Below are 22,423 nucleotides of genomic sequence, written 5' to 3'. Positions count from 1 at the left end.
AGCCATGAAGGAAGTCTCGACGTACCGTCCACTGCGAAGCTCCGTGACGAGGTACAGGGAACGTCCACCTCCACCAGATATGTTACGTAGGAAGACGCCGACGAAAAGCTATTTACAAGTATATTTACAAGGCAATACGCCGCCGTTGGCCAAGAGGCACCAGCCCGCGCTAGCTTCCAATCGTCGTCGTCGTCTTCTTACTGCTCGGCTCTTCGTCATTGGAAATACTATCCCGTAGCAATATTATTGCAATAGCAATTGTAGGGAGACTCTAGGCACATTCCTGCCGTCGCCATCATGTTCCGTATAAAGTCCAAGGGCGATAACATCGTGACCATGTTGCGCATGCTGCATGTGCCGTAATTAAAGGGGGACCCTGGTTTGTTCCGACAAGGTAGGCTTTTGGTGAGCCCATCTAAACATACGAGTCAAGATGCTGAGTCTCCTTCTGAATACGTATCCTTTCAGCTTGGACGACTTTTAGACGCAACAGCAACTTACAATTCTCGTGTTGAAGCTGCTCCGTCTTCGCCTTTCATTCACATTCCAACTGCTTCTTTTTTGTTTCTCGCTCTGCAGCTCGCTCCTTGTTCCGCCCCCGATGCTTTACCTCAGCACCCCTCTGACTCTTAAGCTCTACCAACTCTCGTAATTCCCGCATGTTGGTCGTTCAAGGCACTTAGAAATTTCCTAGACGATAAATTGCGAAACAGCTTCTTGAAAGGTATTGAACTGCTCTCTGAGTCTATATCTGAAAGTACCCACCAAAGACAAAGCTGTTAACACTGATACAAAAACATTTAGTACACACAAAAGCAAAACTACGACATTAAGGTTCAGACGCCGCTAACAGCACACCTTGCCTAAGCAATCTTAACATCAGAGGGAAATTCAAGGCGGTAAGAAAACTATAAGTGGGAGCATGCAATTCCGTCTACTCAAGAACAGTTTATCATTGCGTAATCAGTGGGCGAAACGCCGACGAGATCGCCAATGCAGTAGACCTGCAGAGCCACGTATAGAAGATGGCTGAAGCGCGGTAATTCCGGCTGACCGAGGGAAAGGCATGGCACCGGGAACCTTGAGGATGGAAGTGGCCGGTAAGCAGTGCTTCCTGGCCAGGCGACCATACGTAAATTCGCACGCGTAGCCCGACCGCTCAGGTTACACCGGTAGGCACAGGCGTCCGCAGACCACGCGGTGGGGACGCTGGGCGAGGTAAAGTAGCCATGCGCTGGAAGGCATACCCCAGCCCTTGACTGCTGACTCCGGATGGTCAAAGTCGCGGTGGTTCGGATTCGGGACCCGATAGCTCGTGTTGAACTTCCAGTCCGGTGGCCGGCGTTCTTCCTGTGTGGCTTGCTCAAACTACACCAGCCTTGTTTGTTTGCCCTCAGTCACTTGGCCATAACTTTTGTCACGATGCGCCCGGGTTCGTGAACAAGGGAGGGCTCGAGGCTCCCTCCGTTAGACAGACGCTCCGCAGCGTGGTGGTGACAAACGATGACTGACCGCCGAGCAGCTGTGCGCGTCGCTGTTTATTGCGATGCGGTGACCAATGTTGCCTACCGAGGCTGGCGGGCCATCGAAGATTATGCCCGAGGGGGCATCAAATGCTTGTTACACCCCTTTACCCCCAGTTTATTTGTCGACAACAAGCGTCCAAGTACAGAGCATACGGCTCTGCCGCCGTCCTAGCCGGGTCGATGGTGCCTGCTACCCAGGAGTGTAACAATCCGCTGGCCTCCGCCGTCGAGTACTCCGCCTAGGGACTGGTGTGGACGGGCCGGCTGTGGCAACGCTGGGTGCTGCCTGAGGCAGCCTCGCTCCATCCGTAGAATCCGCAATGGTCGGCCTTGTGTGTGGTGCTGGATTTGACACCGGCCCAACAGGAGCCGCACCACTGGCAACGCTTGCCGCCTCCGAGGTGGACGGTGCTCCACTGGAAGCGACTGGTGTTGCCGCTAGTCTTCCTGCGGGCTGGAACTCTGAAGTGGCAGTTGAGGGTGCTGGCCAGGTCCCGAGTCGACGCCTAACATGGTCGGCGTGTCTGTGCCATGTGGCCCCGTCTGGCATGCGAACGAGCAGCGATAAGGCACTGGCAGGAGACACCACCTGTCCGGAAGACCAGGGTGGGCCAGCACGGAAGTTCCTGGCGAAACCTGGAGCTCTCGACTCCGGCAAAGGCCCGGGACGGCACCCTTGGTCAGCAGCCAGCTTCTGCTTCAGCTGCTTCAGGAGCACTGTGGATTGCAGGTCCGGATGCAAGACGTCCAAGGGTGAGTTCACCATCCAACCCAGCAGGAGCTCACAGGGGGCAAGGCCATTGACATCGTGGAGCGTGGTTCGGTACCGAAACAGTATCCGGGCAATCTGCATCCGGAAATCCCCAGTGTGGCTCTCTTGAGCTTGTCCTTGATGGTTGACACCCCCCGCTCGGCTGCACCATTTGAAGCAGGGTGGTGCGGCGGAACCATCATCCGGCGGATTCCGTTTTTCCTCAGCCAGGCCAGGTACTCTGCGCTGGTGAAAGTGGCACTATTGTCGGACCCGATGACGTCCGGCAACCTCTGGGCGACGAAGACCTATCGTAGCGCTGCAATGGTCGCGCCTGCTCATGCAGTGGTGACAGGTAGAACCGTCACCCAGTTTGAAAAGGCGTCCACCACCACCAGGAAGTAATGGCACTTGAAAGGCCCCCAAAATCCACATGCAGGCGGGACCAGTGTCTCTGTGGGAACGGCTAGGGGGTGATTTTCTCATGACTCAAGGCCCGCTGATGCTCGTTGCAGATTTGGCAGCTCTGCACCATGCGAGCGATGCCAGGCCAGGCCACGAAACATTGCACCGGGCAACCATCTTGGTCTTATCCACGCCAGGATGACCCGTGTGCAGCAACTGCAGGACCCTGGACCGGAGATTTTGTGGGTTCACCACCCTGGAACCCCACAGTAGGCAGCCCTGCTGCAAGCTCAGCTCAGCGGCCTTGTGGCTATAGGCCTGCTGAACCAATTCCTGCCCACGGGACACCACCTTGACCACTTGAGAAAGCACTGCGTCCAGGCTGGTCGCTTGCGATACCACAGATCTGGAGAGCACCTCCGGGTACGCGTGCTCCAGCATGAAAACTTCAGAAGGTTCTGGAACAGCATCAGGCACCTCTGGCAGGGGTAGGTGGCTTAGGCCGTCAGCAGATCCCAGGTCCTTTCCCGGACGCTAAACCAGCTGGTAACTGTAAGCTGGCAGCCTCAAGGCCCAGCGTACAACTCGAGGTGATGCCTGCACAGGAACTGTCTTCTCAAGCCCCAGCAGCCCAACAGCGCCTTGTGGTCCGTGACCGCCTCGAACTTCCGGCCCCACAGATACTGGTAGAAGCGTTCGACACCGAACATGAGGGCCGGGTCTTCCTTATCCAGCTGGCTGTAGCGTTGCTCTGCAGCATGAAGCCGGCGAGAAGCAAACGACACAAGGCGTTTCTGGCCATCTTGTCCCGGTGCGCCAAGACGGCTCCCACGCCATTCGGTGACGCATCTACGGTCAGGACGATAGGCTGAGCAGGATCGAAATGTACTAGCACTGGAGCCTTGGCGATTAGCTCCTTGCTGCGTTGGAAGGCCGGGTCCTGCTTCTTCTTCCAGACCCATTGCTGACCATCTCGAAGCAGAAGATGGAGTGGCTGTAGATGCGCCGACAGTTTCGGCAGGAACTCCTGTAGAAGTTGATGAGGCCGAGGTAGCTCTGAAGCTCCTCCTTGCTTTGGGGCATAGGCGCCTTGAGCACAGTATCAACTTTGCTGGGAGCCGGGGCTAGGCCAGCCTGGAAAATGACATGTCCCAAGTAAACAGCACTGGGTGCCAGGAAAATGTACTTTTCCCGCTTGAGCTTGAGGCCGGCGTCCTGCAGTCGCGCCAGGACGTTGTGCAGGTCTTGCAGGGGGTCCCCGTCGTCGCTGCCAGTAACCAGGATATCATCCAAGTACACAGCCACGTGGCTCATGCCCCTGAAGAGGTTGTCCATCTCCCTCTGAAATATGGCTGGGGCTGAGGCCACGCCGAACGGAAGCGCGTGTACTGGAAGAGCCCCAAAGTTGTTGATATTGTGACATATTTCCGGGAAGCATCCTGGAGCACCAGCTGTTGGTAAGCATCTCTGAGGTCGAGCTTGGTGAACTCTCTGATCTCTGGTCAGCGTTGTCCACCAGACAACGCTGACCAGAGATCTTCAATCCGTTGCTACGGGTACTTCTCGACTGTAGCAACGGGGTTGATGGTAACCTTGAAACCCCCGCAGATCCTGACACTGCCATCTCGCTTGAGGACTGGTACGATGGGAGCGGCCCATTCAGACGTCTTGACAGGCACCAGGAAGCCATCTCGCTGTAACCGTTGCAGCTCCTGGGTGGCCCCATCCTTCAGGGCGAACGACAGTGGGCGAGGTTTCAAAACATGTGGCACAGGTACATAGATGCCAGCTGTTGTACCTGCGAATGCGCCCACCCCTGGCTGGAACAGGGACTTGAACTCGGTCAGGAGGCTGGGGACGTCTTTCACTACATGAAGGCTCGCTTCCTGTTACTCTGGCCGACAAACGCCCAGTGCATGAATCCAGTTTCGGTCCAGCAGCGTCGGCGATGACCCCTTGCTTAAGTAGAGGGGAAGAGTTGCCTCCGTGTCGCCAAAGTGAACGCTGACCTGTGCCTGACGCTGAACCTGGAAGAGCTGCCCGGAGTAGCTGCGCAGCATCACGCCCGAAGCCTCGACGGGCACGTCAGGAACAGTACGTTTGAAGAGTTTCCCGTACATTACTGACACGCTTGCCCCCGTGTCCAGCTCCATAGAAATGGGGGGCCCACAGATTTCGACGGTCAGCATGTACGGCGGCACAGACGACGGAACAAAGCCTGTGTGCCACAAGTCAGAAATCGGCGCGTCCTCGGCCACGATGTGGAGACTGGCCGCGGAAGAACTTGAGCTTGCTGCCGCACGCCTCCCTCGGTTACCTTCGCGACGGCTACCCTGGCGGTGGGCTTGTGTGGTACCTGGGCTTGAACCAGGCCTAATTTTCCCGTACGTGAAGCATTGTGCTTGAGAGAACTGGTGCTGTGAGGGGGAGTGGGCACCACCACAGCGACCGCAGGTACTGCCCTTTGTCGCCAACTAGGTGACCGCCGCTTTCGCCGACGATGAGCCACCATTGCGAGCGCTGCCTTCACTGTGTCGTCCAGGGAGGGGTTGGGACGGTTCAGGAGTAGAGTCTGCATGGCGGGGTTCTTGATGCGGCAGACGAAACGGTCCCGAAGCAGCGAGTACAGCTGGTCCCCGAAGGCTCAGGCACTCGCTCACCCTTGTAGCGCAGCAACGCACTGCCCGAGGGTCTCTACTTCTCGGCAGCTCTGGTTGTTGAAGCGGAAACGTTCTATTAGTGTGGACGGTGCTGGGTTGAAATGAGAGCGCAGTATGGCGAGCAGCTCACCCAGCGTCTTAACATGCGGCGTGGCTGGCTTGAGAAGGTCGAGCAGGAGACTGAAGACATGGGTCCTGCAGCTGGCCAGGAAAATGTCCCGCTCTTTGGCCTCGGGTGTGTCGTTTGCCCGGACGAACACTTGGACTTCTTCCTCGTATATTGGCCAGGCGGACCCATCTCCCTCGAGCGGCTCGAGCGTTCCGTACAGCGGCATGGCGGCAGCAACGGCAGGCGGTGTTTCGCCTCTCGCGGCGGCGTGGGACGATCCGTGGCTACTCATCGCGAGCCTCGTCGCCATCCTCGTCGCTATTGGCACGATCCGCCCGGGTTCGTGAACAAGGGAGAGCTCGAGGCACCCTCCGTCAGACAGACGCTCCGCAGCGTGGTGGGGATGAACGATGACTAACCGCCGAGCAGCTGTGCTCGTCAGTGTTTATTGCGGTGCTGTGACGAATGTTGCCTACCCAGCCTGGCGGGCCATTGAAGATTTTGGCCGAGGGGGCATCACATGCTTCTTACACCTTTATACGGGATTGGCAAAGACGCGGATGTAATTAGAAGACAATAATTATTTCTGTGAAAACAACTGAGATATTTGGGAAAGAATCAAAAGGATCTCCAACGCACTTTGTCTTCTTTTCCTTGGGCCTTGTGTGTTGGCTTGATGAGTGGTTTTTTTCGAGCTTCATGTCTTTACGAAACTGTTTGTTTGGGGCTTCGGTGACTTCCTGACTGGCTCATTTTCCTTTCATTTATTTCTGGCGCAGCGTGATCTCATGCTTGGCATTCTTCTTGGTCTTGATCTTTTCTGAAAGAGCTGCACTTGCATCCAGCTGCGGAGTCTTTATATTTACTTCTTTTTCTTCTTAGCTTCACAGCTACTAGCATTGATGTCGCGCACTTCAACACACAAACCTATTACTTGGCTAGCTTCCCCACCTATCACTGATATTTCTGTCACAAGCGCCCACGTGTTTTCACTATTGCTTCAAATTACGATTTTCCTGTGATACATTCTGGGAATACGCAAAGTGTGTACACAGTGAGTGAGCTGAGCTGTAGGAATAAAGTACGCTATGGCTGTGCATGTTCAAAAGACATGTGCCCTAGACGGGCGTTCTGAGAGAACGTACAGTGACATTCTGAGCAGTTTACCTCACTGTACCAAAACGCAAAATATATTTTTGTTCAGTGCAGATAGCGAGGTATACCGAAATAATAACAGTCGCGAAATAATACAGATAGCAGATAATAATAAAAAGTAACATATAGCGAAATAATAACAGTCGTATGACTGTTATTTTCCATGATACTGCGAACTCCGTGGCCGTAAATCAAACCTGCAGATTCGTACTCAGCAGATCAAGACTCTCCACTTTATTGTCCTAGCCCAATTATTGGTTCCACAAATGCTTCGCTTTTACGGTCAATCACGAGCCCAAGTTTATACTTCTGACCTATTTTAAATGCAATAGGTTAAAATAATTTTGTAGTATAGAAAACCTAATTTCCAAACCTCCATTTTCTTCCGGGCAATACAAGCTGGTGGTTGAGCATCACAACCTTGCCGCGCATTCCTTCGTTGAATTTTTTTAGAAGCAAGCGAGACGCGAATAATAGTTTGCGGATTGGTGAGGTAAATATTCGCTTAGTTCCTATGACAAGGCAGGGGCGCAGAGGACATGGCAGGGGAGCTGCTAGTAAAGGCATTGGCGAATGTATTGATGCTATGGGGAAATGGCTAAAGGGGGGCAGGTAAATTTGGTTAGCTTGGTAAGGATTAAGAAGTGAAAGTTCCCAAGCAGAAAATGTAATGTATATGTATAGAAAAAGCAAAGTTTCCACGAGCAAAGGAAATTTCCAGGTACCTTAAAAGTCATTTAGAATACAATCAAGCGTTTTCAGAACCATACAATTTAAATTTCAACTGCACTTTCTTTTTTCTTTTTTGGTACAACAAGCACAACTATAAGTGAATGGGATAAAAAATGTAAGTATTTCTTTCCACTTTTATTTTATTTGTGGGTACATCACCAAATCATCAAGACTTGTTATAATTGACAAAAATGCCTTCATGTTGTGCGACAGTGCCTATTGCAAGATATCAAACTACAGCCAATTGGGCTCTAAATTGAAGCATACCTAGAGAATTTGTTTAAAAATCTCGCTATATAATGTTAGTTTGCATGAGGGCTCGGACCTCAGATTAGCAGCAGAATGAGCTAGCGAGGGGAGAAGGGTGATGAAGCATCAGCACTTGGACTGCTAACATAGAAGGAAACATGGAGCACGTGCTTAATGATGAATGTGACTGCACTAATACCACTTGATGCCTCAGGTGCACGTAAATACTGGTCAGCAGAGGCTGTCGTACGAACAGATACAGTCCCGCGACAAATTTTATGCAGAGATGCGAAGAGGAAAGGAGCTGCAGCATGATTGCTGTGTGGCGTAGCGGATATCGCGTCGGCCTGCTACGTGAAGTTCCTGGGTTTGAGTCCACATCAGTACGTTTCTCTGGAATAAATTATTTGTCCTTGGATACTTCATACGTTGTGCTACTGTGGAAAGTACGACCCGCATATATATATGGTATTAGCCTTAGGTGAGACCAAAGTAGTGCACGGACGCGAAAGTTCTTGCTGCCCATCTTGTTTGCAGAGTAGTTCTTGGCGTGGGAAATTTTGAACTATTTTCACAACAGGGATAACTGAGGAAGCGCGCACAAACAAGGGCTGATCAATTTTGGGATCACTTTTGCAACAAGTCGGAACAGTCTTATTTTACCAGAGAAACGTGTTTATTATCTCGCTCTAGAAGAGCAGAAATAACTGTAAGGTCAGACACCTCATTACTTCGGTAGGTTCTCGCCAAAATAGTACTTTTTGGCGGGGAATACAACAGTAAACATTAAAGGTCTTGCAAATATTCAAACCGCACATCTACACACGATTGTTGAATGCTTCCGGCTGCGCGCTCCTGAATTTGCGCAGAAGGTAAACATGATTTGCAACTGTGTACATTGAGTTTTTATGCATTGGTATTTTGTACTTACGAGGGTGGATCATAGAGTCTTTGTCCTTATCTTTATTAACCTAGTTACGGCTGTAAATACGAAGTGAATATATCCACTCCCAGTGGTGGACCTTTCTTGCCCCGGCCCGGCCTTATCTGCCGGTACGTCTGCGGTACCATGCTTCTGTCAGTTGTTCAAGATGGCGGCTCACATGAAGTGTGATCAGTTTTTTATCGAGCAAGGAACGAACGCTCATCGAGATCCACCGGGAAATGGAGCCTGTATAGGGAAAAGTGTCTTGCTTTGAGAGTATTGAGGTGATGGTGTTGTGAGTTTGCAAAATGCCGTGAAGACGTGCATTACAATGAGCTTTTGGCGTATGAGCAGGGTGAATTCTACTACAGGGGCATCTCAAATGTAGTACTGTGATGGGACAAATGTTTGAACGGGTGTGAGGACTACGTGAGAAAATAGTCTAACGTACCTAGAATAGTACGTGTATTTGTTATTTACCTTCACGTTATTTATCTTCGCTAATAAAGATATAGGGGCAAGTACTTTCTGATTCGCCCTCGTATATTTGACTGCCTCCTCACGCGTTGTTCACGCCTTGTTTATGCGTTGTTGTTTTCTCTCTAGTTCTGCTTTTCAGATTGCTTTGCGCTTCTTATCTAACACATCTGTAGAACAATGTCTCAGGGCAATTGTAGATGTGTAAATAAATAGTTATTAAATACCAAACATAAGGAAACCACGAATAATTCATGCTTATCTAAAAATTTGTAAAACCGAATGTGCAAATTGTTTTCGGAGATATTTGAAAAATCTCGCAGAATCAGAACTTCTCTCTAAATTGTTGTCATTACTTTCGCCCTTTTTTAAAAGCAACATCGATTCCGGCTAGTTTCATTTTCTGTTGCATATTGCCCTTCGTTCAAGCATTGAAAATATATCAAATAACTGGAACAATAATACCAGCTACTTATATGTAGATCTCACTGGAAAACCATAAATACCAAATCTAGAGTTTGTTTTTCGGATCATGGATAACGCGTGCAACTTGCGACATAGTAGGTCCCAAAAAATAAACCTGACTGTGAGTACCATCAATTGCGTCAGGCGAGCTCCTGGTTGCTTAGATACTGGTATGATAATTGGTAAATGCTCCAACCAATTCAATTCCACATAGCTCTTTGCCGTCAACGAGGAAGGTAACCGGTAAGGTGTGAAAAGTTTCGTGATATGGTAACCTGTTCAGCCGGGTCTACAGTAAACTCATGGAGATCGTAGGAAATATCAAGGTAAAAAAATGACATTCTGGTCACGCCCTCCGCAGCCTTTTTTTGCTCAACTTGCTGCGATAGCGCTTATATATAATCCTGTCATGTAAAAACGCCAATTACGAATGTTTTTGTAAATTTATTTGTTGTCTTCATAGGAAAGCGCAGTTGTGGTCTGCCTCGCTCTCTAGGAAAGTGAACCAGTCACAATGTTCTGAATGTGCCTGAAGATATGTTTTAATCCAATTAGGCTCACGTAAACAGACCACTCTGTTCCAAGATACTTCAAGCAATGCTTTACGAAAAATATCAATGGGAAACACCACACTTCTGGTTTGCTTAATCTAAGTACAGTCTTTTTAGCCCAAAGGAACGCAGGTAGGCAATGGCTAGCCCTCCTGCTTTTGCGCTTGATGATACCAAATAATTTATAAGTTGATGTATTAGAGAGACCGTTTCAGTACTAATTCTAGCTAGTTCAATATTAGCAACATAACACCCGTTCAAGGTGATAAAACTGTCAACATCTCTGTTTGCTTTAGAACTACTCTTCACAACATCTCTGTTTGCTTTAGAACTACTGTTCACATCGGTATCGAATCTCTACATGCGATTGTGGTAGGGAAGATACCAAAAAATTTAGGAACTTAGCACGATCTGGAGGTTGGCGGTACCTTACGAACAATGCTGTTTTACCAGCGCCAAAACTGAACATCTGGAAGTGAAATGTAATCTCGCAGTACTCTTAAAATCATTCATATTGTATGTTATTGCATACTAACATTGAAACATCACCCTGATGGCAATTTGAGCCAGTCAGGTACTGTGTTATATGCAACACGTCTTAGTTATTTTTACAAGACGCTTCGTTATTATTACTGGAAATGAAAACAACATTTCAGAGAAGACACCTTCTCAACAAATTACATATTTCAAGTGATCGTGCTTTAAAGTGAAACACTGTTAACGAGGTCGGTGGGTAGTTGGGTGTAACATCGCGGTTTCAAGAACTTTCAGCTACTTTCCATGATCGCCTATGTCAACCAAGTACTGTGACTAGCTTTGCCCTTATAAACAATGCAGAGAGTCTACACTTTTGACTGCTCTGCTAAATTAAAATTCTTCCATTACAATACTATACAAAGCAAGAGCTTGCGTTCTCTTGCCGAAGCTAAAGTAGTTCGAAATGGTGCACCATACGATGTAGTCGTATTTTCCTGAATAAACCACCCTAAGACATTAGGTATTACCTTGCGTTTCTTTTTCGACCAAGCATCGGCTGACACAAAATCATTCGCAGCAATATGCGCGAATTACGATTTTTGGTAATGGCATTCAACGACGGTACAGGGTGTTCAACTCTGACCTGCGGATACTTGTTAAATTCTCAATTCAACCACCTACTTCCAAATGTATCCTCATGGAAATCTTGGCGCATTTCAGTTCGTACTACAGCCATAGCTTATGCTTGCGCTACAGTTGACAAAGTTTTTTTCTTTGAATATTCGCATGGATTGTCTTGTGATTAGTGGTGTTTTCAGATTCATCGAAGCTATGTAAAATACACTGTATTCCCAATTCCATGTTTCGACTGTATTGTTTAGCCTAATTAGACTACCTAGTTTACGTCAAATAGATGAGAGAAGACATATGATTTCATTCTCAAACAAGCATTCGTCAGTGCTCTTTCGGCATGGCCTGCGGCTGCTGCTGGTCTGGTCCCGCCACGCCATCTTTGCGGCTTAATGTTTGTCCTTCAAACATTTTCTGTCAGCCCAACAAATTCAACAAAGTCAGCCCGACAAAGACACATTCTCAGCCTTTTTACTCGCCTGTTCTCCAGTAACATGGGCGCTTAGTACGACGACCATGTGCCAGACATCGTGCAAGTAGCAGACCCGTAACGCTCAAATTGCCATACATGAATGCAACGCGTCAACGGCAGCAACAGCAGCGTATATATGCGGGCTTCGAAGCTTCAGGCCAAGAACGCCTCCGATCATCTGAAAAATTAACTTTTCTTAATATTTATACCTGTTTTTGTTTGTCCTTTACCGGGGCAGCATTTCGCCTCCCCTCCCCCCTTAATATTATCGTTCAGCTCAAGGCAGGCCTGCATGATTTGGAACTTACACGACGGTCGTCCTTATTTCTATCTGTTGTGTCAATTCTCGCTGAAACTTGTGTGATCAGATTGTACGCACGCCACGAATTATGTTGTATTTTCGGGAAGGTATGCGAGCACGAGCACTTGAATTGGTACTATCGACAAATCATGTTTAAAAGCCGAAGCGCGTTACCCGCTGATCAGCTTTTCGACAAACTCCGGCTGTGTTCTCCGTTATCGTTTTGCTTCAAGTGTCACAACCTTACTAAGCAAACGTTTTCCCGATAGAAATTTAGTTTCGTGATTCACAGTTTTACTACTGTGTTATTCGCCGCCACTGCAGCGTCACAATACTCATTGTTAGCTTGGCTTTGCTCAAAGCGTTCAGTATTTACGCCAGGTGCAGTTCGTGTTTACCATTAGTTCGAGAGCAAACATTGATGTCGTCTATATACACGCTGCGAAAATCTTCTGTTAAATATTCGAGTAGCTTATTAATCATTTTATGAAACAAGGCGCCGGAATTTTCTCTGCTAAAACGCAGGCTTTTTTACCCTGAGATGTCGAATGCAGTCGCCAATGCGGTGTGCACTTGGATTCTTCACTAGTGGTCTCTGCCACTACACTTCCCAGGGCGATTCTGGGCCACCACTGAGAGCCACATGCTTCATTATGGTCACGCATCGCGAATGGAAGCAAATCGGTGTGCTTATAATTAAACTGAGAATCAATAGATGATCTGAAGGTTCCATCCTCTTTTCGTACTATTGTTGTTGAGGATACGACCATTCACATTGAAGGTGTGATTATACCCGCGGCAAGCATTTGCTGTAACTCCTGTCAACGCCGTGTATTTTGTCATGGGAAGACGATATGTCATTTTCCGTACAGCCGTAGTAACCTTGAAGGGTGCTTCGATGATCTCCTCGTGGCGAGTAAGCTCCAAAGCACATGTCTGGGTAAGCTTTCGAGATTTCTAATACGGCTTTAATAATCATGGGGATACACAACCAAGCGAAAGTTTCTTACCCTCTTTCAACTTTTACGCAGCTACTGTTGCTGTTATGGTTGCCTTGCATGCCGCGTCGGGGGAGGGGGAGTTCTGAGCGTGTATATACATGGAAGTAGCGTGAGAGAGCGGAAAGGTGGCACGAGAAACTCATTTCGACCTTTCCATGACGTCCCATGTTCCCAATGCCCTCTGGAGATCCATGTACGTCGCCACAATACTCCTTTTAGAGATCTTGTTGTCCGTGAACATCCACAAAAACATTGCCAAAACTACAGTGCTTACTCTTCTAACATGCAGGTCCAGAGAGGAGGTATATAGAAGGGTAGAAAAGAGGCAGGGGGATGAGGAAAAGAACGGGTAGTACCAACGCAGACGCGAAATGAGTGAATTACAGCCTTGCCAATCTTCGTTCACAGTTCCTGTACATAGGGGACGGTTGGAGATGGGAAAGGTGACGTGAAAAATAAAGGAAACGCTACTACTATAGACACGACAACATTTGCAGGAAACTAAATGTAGGGTTGGATACGTTTCTGCTCCTTCTGAAAAACACAGACCATGCAAATTAGTCAAGCGGACAACGGATGCAGGGCGTGCCAACGCAAAGCCGCATCAAAGCAACGTATGGCCTTGATGGCACTACGGAAGCGACCCCACGTCAAATCAACACTTCTGTGCTTGCCGCGGTAGCTTCGAGCCTACTGCATTCCTTGAGGTCACTGGTACGATCCCCACTGCAGCAGCAGCATTTGGATAGAAGGTACATACAAAGCACCAGTATGTCAAAATTAACCCGGAGTCCGTCACTGCAGAGTGCCTCATAATCCTATTGTAGTTTTGGCACGCACACACCCATAATTTAAATAAAGTTTAACATTTCTGCCAGGATGCGATGTGTCCGTGGGAGGCAATAACAATATTAACCTTTCCAAAACGATTATGAACACTGGCGCACAAGAACTCCTCGAGCAAACACGTCGCTTTGTGTTGTGTCTGTCTGTGCGCAGACAATAAGAAGCGGCGCACGCAAGGTATCGTTCAAAATTAACTGACCACTTGCGGGTTGAAGTAAACTTTGAAGAAGTTAAACATTGGCCGTCAGCATTACCGCTAGTTACCTTCAACCAAAGCAAACAGCACAGCAAGCTTCGCTTACATCGATTCCCGCAGTGAGTGAGATCCTCATATTTTCCAGTAGTAGTAGTAGAGTGGAAAAAAAATACTTATGAAATTAAAAAGGAACCGCCGGCTCCTTCGTCAGGCCCTGGCCGTGCTTGGCGCCGCGGCCGCCCGGTGCGCTCTCACCACCAGATTGAGCTAGTCTGCGGAGTTGACGCTAGACAGTATGGCTTCCCACTGTGTGTGTTCGGGTGTGGGATTGCAGGTTTGGTACTCATAAACTGGCAGGTCCAAGCGGCGTAGCAGAGCGTCGCGGGGCATTGCAATCTGGACATTTCTGCGGGTTTTGGGTGGGGTACATTGCGTGGTATAGTGTGCGGTGCAGAAAGGAGTTTTTCTCTAGCTGCCTCGACAAAATTGCTTGAGCGCGCGTGAGGGAGTCGTGCGGTAGGGGATATTTCCTGTGCTGCAGTCTAGTCTTGAAGTGCGGCGAGAAATTATTTTGGGATTAATCCCGAATTCTACTCGTCACAGTTGCCTCACTGTGAGGCTGGCTGAATGTGCACTCAAGCCGAGGCGTGGGCCCTCAGGTTCCCAGCGGAAGAATCGTGTTCGGTTGTCCATACTTTTCTGGCCGTTTTAAGAAGGGTAGAGGTCCTTGGGATCGAGATCGCCGTTCGCCAAATTCTTCCATCTGCGTAGTTACGACATGGTTTGCTCTAGCCCGTGATTATCATGATCTATCTTTTGAGGCGGCCCGTGATCACGGCTATAGCTAGGGCTGCCTCTTCAGCTTTAGTGGTATCGATAGGCTTTATCGTTGCTGCGGTGATCACACACAGGGCGTAGTCCACAACGCTGACGAGGTGGTTGCCTCTATTCTTGTGCATGACCGCATGCGTGTACCGCGTGTCGTGAGAGTTGGCGCACTTCTTTTGTAATGTTTCCACGCGAGCGCGTTGATGGCCTCTATTGTGTTCGGGATGCATGTTCCTGGGTACCGGTGCGACTTAGCCACGCTCACGAACATTTCGGGCTATGCGTTCCTTCTACGCCCTCTGGTTGAGTGGCATGGTGTGGCCTAAGTGCCATAGGACAGCTCTTCCCGGCTCCGTGAGTGCTAACCGTAACTTCTGGTTCTCCAGGTGGGCCTCTATGAGTTCGCTTATTGTGTTGTGCATGCCGACCTCCTCCAGGCGTTTGGTGGAGGTCTCTGGCGGAAGCCCTAACGCACCTTGATAGGTTCACCTTATAAGAGTGTCTAACTTTCACACGTCACTGCTTGTAAGGCTAACGTAAGGGGTGCTAAAGGTCAGTTTAGTGGTAACCAGCGCGCGTATTTCCTAAAATACGTCGGCTTCTTTCAGTTCGCGTTGTTTCATTTCACTCAGCGTCAAATGTGAGGTCATCGCGCCAGAGTTGGTTGTCCTCAAGCATTCTTTATTGGGTTTAGAGCCTGTAAAGTGAAACTCAGCATCACTCTTTACGAAAGCTACGAGTCGGTATTTAGCCCTTACAAATTCTACAGTGACTGCCACGCAGTCTGACGGAAAGCGCGTGCTCCCCTCATAACTGTCAACCTCAAACCCTTACTTCTGTGCAGTTCAATCTTTCGATTACAATTACAATAATGACACCCGTAGATATGTCACTTAAAACACCTACATCTTCATTGATTTTCGTTGGAGCGTGAAGTACATTGTACTCAATTAGATAAACAGTGCGCTTACATGATGATTCCGGCTCCGTGCAAAATAATCAAAAAAGGGCGCTTGCAATCCAGACGGATGTCGAGAACTCCTCCGAGGCGTTCTACCTACAGATGTGACCGTTAGGAGAACTCCGGGACTGGAAGTATGGCCATAAGCAGTCACCAGAAACAGTATGTATGGCGGCGTAGTTAAGGTTAGAAAGAACATCTTCACTGCTAATAAACTGCCAAAAGTGATGATGTTGCCGACCCGCACATTTCATTCCAATTACGAGGAGCGGCAGAGTACATGTTCCAGGGAGCTCTGGGTCGACTAGCAAAGGGAACCTCAATTTTTCCAAATAGTAGTCTTGTGTGTTTTCAATAGTTTGCAGAAAATGGCATTTTCCCACTGCTGAAGCAAATTCCGACGGAATCAAGCAAATAAACTTGCTTTCCAGTGATCCCAATTATTACAGCTATTTTACGCAATGCGCAGGTGGTTTCAATGTCGCGAACTGTCCGTCGTAAACAAGCGTAGGTACTATAGCTTATCATAGTCACTCTCCCATGGGTTCGCGTTACAAGGGAACTCGCAGAATTTCAGCCATTAGGCTGGATCTGTTGAACTTCCATCAGAAATATCTGAGTTTATTACTTATCCTAGCGATATGTCATGGCACTGCAGTACGTATGATAATGCAGCTGCATACTTTATCAATACTGCTCTAGGTTTTGCTGCTGTAGTGCCTGTCTTGGTCACTAATGCCAAAGTGAGTGCCATAAATTCTGGCAAGCGGGGAAGCAACTCAGCTAGATACAAGCAAGCGCACCCGGATTATATGCGCATACCTCACCACTTACTTGAACATACGACGAAGTAACCCAGATGGCAGCGTGGCAAGATGGTCGGTACACCAGACGGTAGCTTGTGAGCACAAAAGCTGAAGACTTTAGAAGAAATGTCGATGTGCACTAAATACCCCGGTTGCTGCCAATTACAAATTACTGCACAGTCAAAATGCACAAACCAATTCAGCCCTTCTGCTCCTCGAGCTGCTTGCAAAGGGCCTAGTTTTCTTTCATAAAATCTTCAATCTTCCCTATATATTCACACCATAGCACATTCTGCAATAAAATTTGCACCATTTGAACACCATGAATATTAGAATTATGTAAAAACACTCCATCCTTTCGCCCAGCAGATGTGCGAAATACGTGCGTGCACGCTAAATCTGCGTGCTGCCTCCACAATAAAAATGTGTCAAGGTTATAAGAACGGCCCGATATGCAAAAGCTACTCCACTCCACGTGATGTGCAGAGAAATGGCTGAGTATACCACGAAAATAAATCACCATAACCTGCTTATATAATCTTCCCTTCCTGGCAAAGCCTCTCTTACCGACCTCCAATTACCGCTTTCTTGCGACAGCTTACCGCGGGCTATGCTTGCAAACTTCCTAAGTTCACGCGCCACCTAATCATCCGTCCTCGACTGGGCTTCCCTTCCCTTGGAAGATTTTCGTCTCTCTGTTAGAGACACCTAATGGAATATTCCTCTAACGAACAACTTATAATCTGACCTTCAAATTACATGACCTGCCCAACTTCATTTTCTTCCTTTTTCTGTCACCTAATATATCAACTACCTTAGCTCTCTAACCACACCGTTATCTTCGCGTCTGTTAACGATAAGTCTAGCATTACTGGTTCCACGACTAATAGCGTTGTCCATAGGTACCTCTGAAGGAGACCGGTCAACCTCCATGTTTTTCTCCTACATGTTAATACCGGTAGTGTGCAATAAGTGTATACATTTATTTTGAAGGACAGCGGTAAGAGACGTGCCACTACTTGGTAAAGCCTGCCTCGGCAGCAGTGACAGTTGATTGGAAAAGCGTTATAGCCTGGCTCTGTTACAGATATCACGAACCATGCTCATCACCTTGTGTCTTGCCCAGGTTACGTCACTTCCTTGATATTTCTTTCCCTAGCGACATCATCGCGACAACCGCTACAAAACCCACTTGCCGTTCCTGGATCAACACTAGGCAGCAGCGACGGCTGACAATCTGTACAAGACATAGTATCACGAACCTTCGTGGTCACCATGGGCGTGGCTCTGCTTACGTTACTTTCTCGATCCTTCTTCCGCTAAATCCGTCATCGCGAAAAGCACTACAAAAGCCAATTGTCGTTTCCTGGACTGGCTCTCGGCAGCAGCGACAGCTGATGGTCTGTAGACGACATATTATTACGGGCTTTGCTGAGCAACAAGTGCGTCGCCATGTTTACGTGAATTCCTCGATCGTTCTTCCGTTTAAGGCGTCATCGCGACAAGCACTACAAGAGCCACTGGTCGTTCTCTTGATCGGGACTAGGAGTATCGACAGCTGGTAGTCTGTACAGGAGATATCAGGAGCCTTGCTGACCACCCTGGGCGTCGTCTGCTTATGTGACTTCCCCGATCGTTCTTCCGCTAAATCTGTCATCGCGAAAAGCACTACAAAAGCCACTTGTCATTCCCTGGACTGGCACTCGGCAGCAGCGACAGCTGATGGACTGTAGACGACATATTATCACGAACCTTGGGCGTCGTATCACCATGGGCGTCGCCCTGCTAACGGGACTTCGTCCTTCATTCTTCCCCTAAAGGCGACATCACGACAAGCCATACAAAAGTCATTTGCCATTCCCTAATTCGGCACTCGAAAGCCGCGACAGTTGATTGCCTGTAGAGGACATATTATCAAGAACCTTGCTGGTCACAATAAGCGTGGCTCTGCATATGTGACTTCCTCAATCGTTCTCTCGCTGAAGGTCTCATCGCGACAACCACTATAAAAGCCACTTGTCGTGCCCTGCATCGGCACCCGGCAGCAGTGACAGATGATAGTCTGCACACAACACAACATCACGAACCTTGCTGATCACCATGCGCGTGGCTCTGCTTTTCTGGCTTCCTCTATCGTTCTTCCCCTAAGGGCGTCATCGCGACAAGCACTGCAAAAGCCACTTGTATTTCTCTTGATCGGTACTAGCAGCTGTGACAGCTGATAGTCTGTACACGACAAATTATCACGAGCCTTGCTGACCTCCTCGGACGCCGTCCTGCATATGCGACTTCATCGATCGTTCTTCCGCGAAACCCGTCATTGTTTTTGGTGGATTATCGCACTGTTCGTGGAAATTGTTTTTAGCAACGACCAGCAGAAGCTTAAAAGACTCATCCGAGACCAATTTGCGTGAGGTGGACTCATCTTTTGGCCGATTATCGGCGCCTTTTGTCTCGCCAGACCGGCGCGGAAAGCTAAGCCTGGCATCTCCACGTACGCCACCATTGCCCGGCCGCCGCAGCGGCGGGGTGTGCCACGCCTAACGTGTCGCTGGACCTCTTCGGACCTCTTCGGACCTCTTCGTCAGCTGTTGCTCCTGCCGAGTGGCGGTCCACAGAACGACAAGTGGCTTTTGTTGTGCTTGTCCCGATAACGCCTTTAGCGGAAGATCGATCGAGGGAGGCACATAAGCAGGCCGACGCCATTGGCTGTCAGCAAGGCTCGTGATAATGTGTCGTGTACAGACTATCAGCTGTCGGTGCTGCCGACTCTCAATCCGGGCAATGACATGTGGCTTTTGTTGTGCTTGTCGCGATGACCCCTTTAGCGGAAGAACCATCGAGGAAATTGCATAAGCAGGGTGACACCTTTGGGAGTCAGCAAGGCTCGTGATAATGTATGGTGTACAGAATATCAGCTTTCGCTGCTGCCGAGTGCCGACCCAGGGAACAAGTCGTTTTGTATTGCTTGTCGCGATGACGCCTTTAGAGGAAGAACTATCGAGGAAGTCACTTAGGCAGTTCGATGCCCTTGGAAGTCAGCAAGGCTCGTGACAATATAAATTGTACAGGCTATCAGCTGTCGCTGCTGCCGAGTGCCGATCTAGGGAACGGCAAGTGTCTTTTATAGTGCTTGTCGTCAGGACGCCTTAAGCGGAAGAACGATGGAGGAAGTCGCATAAGCAGATGGTGATCCATGATGATCAGCAAGTTACGTTATATTTATTTATTTATTTTCAAATACTGCAGCCCTATTCAGGGCTATTGTAGGAGTGGAGTACAGTAAACATAAGAAACAGAAACAAAGGCAGTTGAACATAATAATCATAATAATAATGTCCTCGAGATACTATCAGCTATCGTTGCTACCGAGTGCCGATTCAGGGAATGGCAAGTGGCTTTTGTTGTGCTTGTCGCGATCACGGGTATAGCGGAAGAACCATCGAGGAAGTGAAATAGGCAGGGCGACGCCATGGTGGTCAGCAAGGCTCGTGATAATATGTCGTTTACAGGCTATCAGCTGTCGCTGCTACCGAGTTCCGATCCAGAAAACGACAAGTGGCTTTTGGAGTGCTTTTCGCGATGACACCTTTAATGGAAGAACGATCGAGGAAGTCACATAAGCAGAAACACACCCATGTTGATCAGCAAGGTTTGTGTTATTATGTCCTGTACAGACTATCACCTGCTACTGCTGTCGAGTGTCGATCCAGGGAACGGCAAGTGGCTTTTGTAGTGCTTCTCGCGATGACGCCTTTAGCGGAAGAACGATTGAGGAAGTCACATAAGCAGTACAACGTCCGAGGAGGTCAGCAAGGCTCGTGATAATGTGTTGTGTACTGACTTACAGCTGTCACTGCTGCCAGTACCGATCAAGAGAACTACAGGTGGCTTTTGTAGTGCTTGTCGCGATAACAGCTTTAACGGAAGAACGATCGAGGAACTCACATAAGCAGAAACACTCCCATGGCAATCAGCAAGGTTCTTTATAATATGTCGTCTACAGACTATCAGCTGTCGCTGCTGCTGAGTGCTGATCCAGGGAAAGACAAGTGGCTTTTGTATGGTTTGTCGCGATGTCGGCTTTTTTACAAAGAATAATGCAGATAATGATTTCCAAAGAGGTCGGCGAGCTTCTCCTTGAAAGCATCCCGTCTAGAGATGTCGCCCTCGTGTGTCCGGAATCAGACACGAGGAGTTCCGTCCAAGTAGAGCAGGACATTCGCTAGCATGATGGTAAGATCCCAGCGGTTGTTTTTGCTAACATGCTCATACAGGGTGAGCCAGTCCTCAACATCGACATTATCTTGTCCGGAAACTATGCCAGGATCGCGCGGGTTCGTAACCGTAACGTACGTGGTTGGTAGGGTCGCAGGAGTAGAAGCAGAAGAGGTGTCGTCACCGGGAGCTATTGCGGAAAGCAGGACGGCCCGGCCGCTGCGGAACTCAGTAGCGAGGACGGGGAACGGCACCATCCACCAAAATCTTATGCGAACGAAAAAATAAGAACTGGAGACTATTTACAAAGTGTATTTACAAAGGATTATGCAGCGCTGGCGAGTTTAGCCGACAGCTCAGGAGCCATAGAGCGTTCATCTTCTTCGTCGGGCCGGCCGCGTGCATCGGCCACAAGAAACACGCAATATGCATGTATCAATATGGAGTCACTTATTTGAACACAAAATAATATGCAAAAGGCAGGTGTGAGTCTTCCCTTCAGTGCTTGAAATAAATTGTCCAGCCTTCGTAGGAAAGTCAACAGAAGCAGCAAAAGGAACAAGGCGCTGTGACAATACGCACGCAAACAAAGTCGTTTACAAAGGCATTGTTGCGTTAATGATATATGAGGACATGATGCAAACTTGGTAAAGAAAGCGCCTTGCAGGAACTTGCTTAGCCACGGGCGCACACTTTCCAGACTTTGACCAGATGCATCATTTTGAAATATCAGGAACAAGGAAGGCATACAATTTTCAAGCTTTTGCAATCCGCAAGTGTGATGATGGCTGCGTCATGGCACCCTCTCTATCTTTGCTCAAGAAAGAGTTCTCATATCTATAAACGTGAATTGTAATCATGCCATGTGCTCATGCGCTTGGTGATGTCGGCTTGTAAGTAGCGTCTCATTAAACGTACAAACCGTATGGTTGCGATAGACAGTGCTTGTTTCTTTTGCCTCCTGTTCTAACATTCAAAAGCCCAGTTTCTTCGCATAAGTCTACCAGTAGACACAGGATAGGGCACTGATGACGTGTTCTTTCAAAAGTTTGCGAACATCTGCTTGATATCTATAGCTACAGTAGTCGGAAAGTCAAAGCAAGCTCTGTTCTTGCGTCCCAAAATGGCAGCGCATATTCTTTGGGTGCTTCCCACGAGGTAGCCCCCTCACCAGCGCCAACCAGGACGGTGACGGGGCCCGACACCAACATTGATCGGGAATCATAGGCGACAAGAACAGCTGACGGGAAATATCGAGGCGACAACAACGGCTGCACTCTGTCGAAGCGGTAACGACTGCGAAGGCGTATCATGACGTTGACCAGCTGACCACCACGGAATGCAATGAGCCGGTGTCGACTACTTCCGTACAAACAGCGTGGACTCGTTTCCATATTGTCTCCCCAGTGCTTCGTAGGCGTGTTCGAATGTTGGACATCAAAGGCGCAACTCCGCAAGGTTGTGCGGCCATATGCAGGTTCTTGTGAACAGTTCTACCATTATGCTTGCCATAGACACCATCAGTTCCCTTCGTACAGTTTACCTAGGAAAAATTAAGTTTCCAAAAGTGGACTGCTTTGGTGCACTGACATGTGAGCTGAGTGTGCTGACGTGTGTGTGCTCAGACGTGTAGTGAACTCGAACCTTTATAGTGCTCCTACATGGAATGTGCGAAACATATG

The 22,423-nt window shown here is 48.6% G+C and overlaps 1 long non-coding RNA gene across 1 annotated transcript in view; it reads left to right on the top strand.

Moving 5' to 3' along the window:
- LOC129386083 (uncharacterized) overlaps window positions 1–22,423 on the top strand; it is a 56,785-nt gene that overhangs the window by 23,716 nt on the left and 10,646 nt on the right. Inside the window, exon 3 of the long non-coding RNA XR_011893213.1 lies at window positions 7,425–7,453. This is a non-coding gene — a long non-coding RNA (uncharacterized lncRNA). The remainder of the gene's footprint in view (window positions 1–7,424; window positions 7,454–22,423) is intronic.

Source organism: Dermacentor andersoni, chromosome 3 (genome assembly GCF_023375885.2).
Source record: "Dermacentor andersoni chromosome 3, qqDerAnde1_hic_scaffold, whole genome shotgun sequence".
Taxonomy (NCBI): Eukaryota; Metazoa; Arthropoda; class Arachnida; order Ixodida; family Ixodidae; genus Dermacentor; species Dermacentor andersoni.
The sequence above is the reverse complement of the archived record's forward strand: the minus strand, read 5'-3'. Positions and strand labels throughout refer to the sequence as shown.